Source organism: Capsicum annuum, unplaced genomic scaffold (genome assembly GCF_002878395.1).
Source record: "Capsicum annuum cultivar UCD-10X-F1 unplaced genomic scaffold, UCD10Xv1.1 ctg4852, whole genome shotgun sequence".
Classification (NCBI taxonomy): Eukaryota; Viridiplantae; Streptophyta; class Magnoliopsida; order Solanales; family Solanaceae; genus Capsicum; species Capsicum annuum.
Window position 1 is genome coordinate 61,466 of NW_025856233.1, and position 5,908 is coordinate 67,373.

The 5,908-nt window shown below is 35.8% G+C and overlaps 1 pseudogene; it reads left to right on the forward strand.

Moving 5' to 3' along the window:
• Window positions 1-2,965: 2,965 nt before the first annotated feature.
• LOC107871596 lies at window positions 2,966-3,335 on the forward strand (annotated as a pseudogene).
• The last annotated feature ends 2,573 nt before the right edge of the window (window positions 3,336-5,908 follow it).

Here is a 5,908-nt window from a genome sequence, read left to right on the forward strand (position 1 = left end):
TTGCTTGGGAGCCCCCAATCAATTTTTGGCATAAACCGCGCTCGAACCCTGGGCCCACCTTCGAAATCGTGGGCTATAACACACTGATTTAGCTTGAAAATGCCCCGTTCTCATCGTTATGCTTTTTACTACTCAAATAGCTCCGCCGACCCTAACATCCCACACTAGGCCACTCCTCAGCCTTTTTGTGGGCCTGAATCAATTTTTGGCCCAAAATATGCTCAGTCCCCCATCCCACGCCCTAGAATCGCGAGCTATAGCACATTGATTTGGCTCGAAAATGCCCCATTCGTGCCATTTTGCTCCTTTAATCACCCAAATTACCCCGCCGAACCCTATGGCCCACACTAGGCCATTCCTCAGCCTGCCTGGGAGGCCCCAATCAATTTTTACCCAAAACATACCTGAGACTTGGGCCCATCGCCAAAAACGAGGGCTATAGCACATCGACTTTGCCCAAAAATGCCCTGTTTGTGTTGTTTTGCCTGTTTGATCTCCCAAATGGCTCTACAAAACCCAACAACCTGTAATAGGATGCTCTTCAACATGCGTGGGGTCCCTCAGTTGATTTGTAGCCCAAAACATGCCCGAGCCCTGGGCTCGCCCACAGAATCGTGGGTTATAGCACATCGATTTGGCTTAAAAATACCCTATTGGCACCATTTTACCCATTTGACCACCCAAATGGACCCACCGACTCCAACGACCCATACTAGGTTGCTCCTCGGCCTACCTGAGGGCCTCCGATTGATTTTTGTCCCAAAATATGCCCAGACCCGGGCCCACCCCTAGAACTGTAGGCTATAGCCCACCGATTTAGCATGAAATTACCCCATTCACACCGTGTCGCCTGTTTGACCACCTAAATGGCCCTGTCAACATTAATGGCCCATACTAGGCCACTCCTCAGCTACTAAGGGGCCCTCGATCAATTTTTTGCCCAAAACACGCCTGGCCCTGGGCCCACCCAAGAACCATGGGCTATAGCTCATGGATTTTTCCCTATGCCCTGTGCCAGACCGTAGGTACAAAGAGTATTTGGCAAACAACTCTGTTTTCTCCTATTTCATCCGGGCTTTGTTTTTAAGGTTTTCTCTTATAATATAAATACCCCTTATGTACTTTTTAGTAGAAGATACACACTTTTGATACTCACAAACATATTTTGATTCCAGGATCCGTCTTTTATCTTAGGATTTTCTTGTATTAACTTCAGTTGATTAATCAATTTACGATTTTGGGTTTTAATTCATTTGATCATTGCAACTTCATCTAAGCCTTCAATCTTGAATGTTATTGATTTTTGCACAAGTATGAGCAGCTAAAAACCCATAGCTAGGGTTGGTCAAACCCTAGCTAATTGAGGAAGTAGGGGAAGTGTGATTGTTGAATTGAACCAATACCCATGGCATACATTACATTATCTTGATTATCATAGTTGTCTTAGCGGTTGCAAACGTTAGAATCCCGCCTAGATATTGCTACTTACTCATAAAGAGGAGCAGCGACTTGGAAAAGATAATGATAACAGTAATTTGGGAGTTAATTGTCGATCCATTGCCGAATAATAGAATATAGTGAATGGCCGTTAGCTTTAGGGCTACTTATCGAACGGATCGGATGTACCATTACACTTAACGGTTTTGCTTAAGAGTTATCAATTTTAAAATATTCAAATCCACTAGCCAACCGATAAGATATAGGTTGGTTTGGTAACGGATAAACAATTATCGGGCGGTTATTGGACGGTTTATCGGACATCCACAATTCCTACGAATGCATCTCAAAACCAGAAAACAAAACAGAATAGAACATTCTTTTCTTTTCACAGTGACAACATCGAATAGTTTCATTTTAAATAGTTTCATAGACCTAAATGTATATAATCACTCATGTAGCTGTAGATGGTCAAGGATTTATTGCAATGAACACTACCTTTAAGAACACAGCAGGAGCAGCCAAGTTACAAGTTATAGCCATTCATAAAGGCAAACACAACTAAGAATACTTTTGATTAGTTAATAGTATTAGCTAGTGCAGGAATGCTAATACTTTTGATTCAATATTGTTGTCGCTTTGGTAATAGTATTAGCTAGTGAAGGATTGCCAATACTTTTGACAACTAAGAAATTAAGAATCTCAATATTTACATAAAAAAACAAAATACTAAGTTATGTCACTCCACCTAAACCATATCAATAATTAATTCTCTTAGAAAAGAATCAATTCTTCTGCTCAACAGCTTTTGCACAATATACTCAGAAAAATGTTTTTTTTCCTTGAATTGAACAATCTCAAGTCTTAATTTTGAAAGATGTAGCAGCCATAAGACTAAATTTTACACAAGAATCTACTTTTCCACACTTTTAATTGATGATAATCCCATAATTCTTTCATTGACAATTAAAACCAAATATTAATAAACATTTTCAAGTGAAATATAGCTCAAGAAGAATGATCAGTGAGCACAAATACACGTAGCTCCATTTAAACCCATCTCAATTCAATAGTTAAAAACTTAAGTTATCTATATGTTGTTGGCATATAAATATTTAACAAGATGCAAACGTACAAATGACGATGACAACAACAAAAACTCACAGTAACCTTAGGTTCTATTTGATTGCAAAGATCTTCTGTTACCATTTTTATATATTCACCTACATAAAGAAGAGAGGGAAAATTAAAAGCCAAAGAAAAAACCCGCTTGGAATCTCCTGAGAATACAATAACAATAAATACACTCAATCTCAATCTAGTTAGACTCGACTATATGGATTCTCACATTCATGCTCTATTTAACCCCGTCTCAATCCAATATTTGAAGATTTAGGTTCCCTGGCATTAGAAGTACCTATATATTCTCTAACAAGACCAAAACACTCCTAGCATATATTGGACCACCAGGCCACTGCGAGTCCTCGCATGAAAATTAGAATTTCTATGCTCAGCGACTCAATAGAGAATGTGGCAGATGTATGAAGGATGGAACGAGATTTTAAATATCCAAAAGTTTCAAAGAATTGTTTCCTATACTGGATTCTATTGCTTTATTAAAGTATCACATATGTGTACCCCAATAACACAACTAGAGTCGGGTACTCGAGAGCTAACAAGTTCTATGCTTCTTATCTGGCTGGAATAGAGCTTCTTACGGAAACCACTAAGTTATATAAAGCAGCACTGGGGAATGTTTTTGAAGAAGACGAATGGGGACTGGTTGAATGGTGCATCCTGGCTAAACATTTTGAACGTCAAGGAAAATCACCATATGCAATCATGCTCAATACATAGCACACCTCGCTTCTAATGGACAACTAGATGGAAATGGCTAGCGGGAGGATAGTAGCAGCAAACTTCTCTATTGCTAAAGAGTGGACAAATCTCATTTACTTGAGCAAGTTTAAAACAAAGCAAGAAGTTAATTTATGTAGATGTAGACTTACTGATAGAATCATTAAACTTGTAATTTCTTGGGTCGTAACATGTATTGGCTTTGTGAAACACATTTTCTACTAAGATTTTAAGAATGTTTTGACCACCAGTAAACATACGCTCTTAACTAAAACTAAATCCTTCCAGATATTAGTGAAGAAAAGCTATCAGTTCAAATACTCAACAGCAATGATACAAATCATGGGCTGCAGATTTCTATCATTGAAAACATTAGGCGTACTTCCAAGATCCCCTTTCTCTTACCCACTAATAACAAACACCAAGATTCTTCTGCTGGAACTCGATCTTCATTTTTTTCAATCAGTTAAATTCAATCATCAACTTTAGAAGCTTAAATTCAATCATCAACTTGAGAAGCTTCTATCATCACAAACTAATACATAATAAGAAATTACACCATAAAGATTGTTAGGTGAACAATAAATATAAACAAAATAAGATACCTCAAAGAACAAGTAAGACGAACAACTCTTCAGCTCACCACTACCATGACAATATAAATATATAATACTCATTTGAATTAAGAACATAACAACCCCACTTAAAGAATCAATTCTAAAACATAATTAATAGCTAAGAATAATATGAACAGTGAAAAGAAACATAACATGATGACTTTTATCTTCTTCTTTTTGTACTAACCTTGTGAAAGGTAGGAGTGTGCATCGGTCAGTTCGGTTCGATTTTACGTGTTGTTGATTTGGTTTATTAATTTTTATTTTTTAATACGTAAAACCAATAACCAACCAATAAGATATTTTCTTATTGGTTTTGGTTTATCGGTTTTTGGTCCTTAACGGTTTGGTTTTTGGTTTAACCAATAAGAAATACTTATAAAATAGAAATAGTAACAACTAACATAAAAAAAAATCTTAATTACCGCCAAAACCTACGCAATGCATTTTAGTTTATAAGAATCTTCAAACTTGAACTGAATGTTAGGAAAAAATTGAATCCTAATTGTTGGAAGATATAAATATTTCAAGCTTTTTATTACGATAATAGCGGAACTTTATATGGTGCCTTTGTTGCCCTGAATAGGTTAATACTTTGTGAATCAGTGAATTATGAATTAGTAGTGCATATAATCTATATACATACACATATCTCTCTCTCTATATATAGAGAGAGAGATAGAGAGAGATATTTAAATATATCACATAAATAGGGATAAAATAATAACTTAGTATATCCTTATTGGGTTATCGGTTTAACTAATAACCCAATAAGCTAAAACCAATACCGAACCATTTATCTAATAAAATTTTTTATAAAACCAATAAAAAACCGTTAACCCAATAACCCAATACCAATAACCTAATAAAAATTTTATCGATTTGATTTATTGGTCGGTTCGGTTTTTGCACAACCCTAGTTAAAGGAAAGCCGTCTTGTAGGCTTGTATAGTTGTACTACACGTCAAATACAGTAGGGTCTTTTCCTGCACTAGCTAAATCTGAAGAGAAGAATAATATAATGAGTAAACTAATACATAAATATCATTTATAACATCAACACACGTAAAGATAATTCTATTACCTTTTTCAATTTGCTGGAGATTATCAAGATTTCCCTCAACACTAACAGGTTGTTTTAATTGCTCACTTCGAAGCCAATCTTAAAGACACACTAGAACTTGCACGAATTTAGGAGTCAATGAACTCCTAAATGAATCAAAAAGACACCCTCCTGTACTAAACGCAGATTCAGATGCAATACTTGAAACCGAACAGCTAATACATCACAAGCCATCTTAGCAAGAACAGGAAATCTTGTTACGTTCATTTTCCACCAGGGCGGGATGTTAAAATCTTTAGTATTATCTTCAGTTTCTTCTCCAAAATATTTATCTAACTCTGTTCTAGCATTTATACATCCATTCACAACTTTATACTGCTGTAGATCTTACATGAGTGAATCTAAGGGTCCTGTACCTTGGGTACTTAGTTGACTGCCAGAAATCATTAAAGTAGACGTCTCCAGTAAAGAGCAAGGTGAAGATACAGCAACCCCAAGCCCTTTTGAACTGGATTTTACGTATTCATTAAATAATAAAATCATGTATTCCTTTACTTCTGGTTTTAAAGATAGACCTTGATTTTCCCTAAACATCTTTACAAGTGCATAGCCAACTGAATCAAGCTTGTAACGAGGATCTAGAACACATGAAATAAAAATTATCTTATTTATTTTTATTGGTCAACCCAGCACTTATCAAATTTTTCTTTCATTTTCCTCGCCATATTACTTAAATTAGTATCTTCACTTGCAATCAATTGATTCAAATAAACAACAACACAAATTGTAAGAAAATGAATATTAGATGTAACATAAAGCGATCCCGATATTTTCAAAGTAAGAAGATAAAGGATTTCATGAAATTTTGTAATCCTTCTCACGTGCATCCAGTCACTACTCAAAAGTTCACTAGCAGTACCTCCAACATCAATAT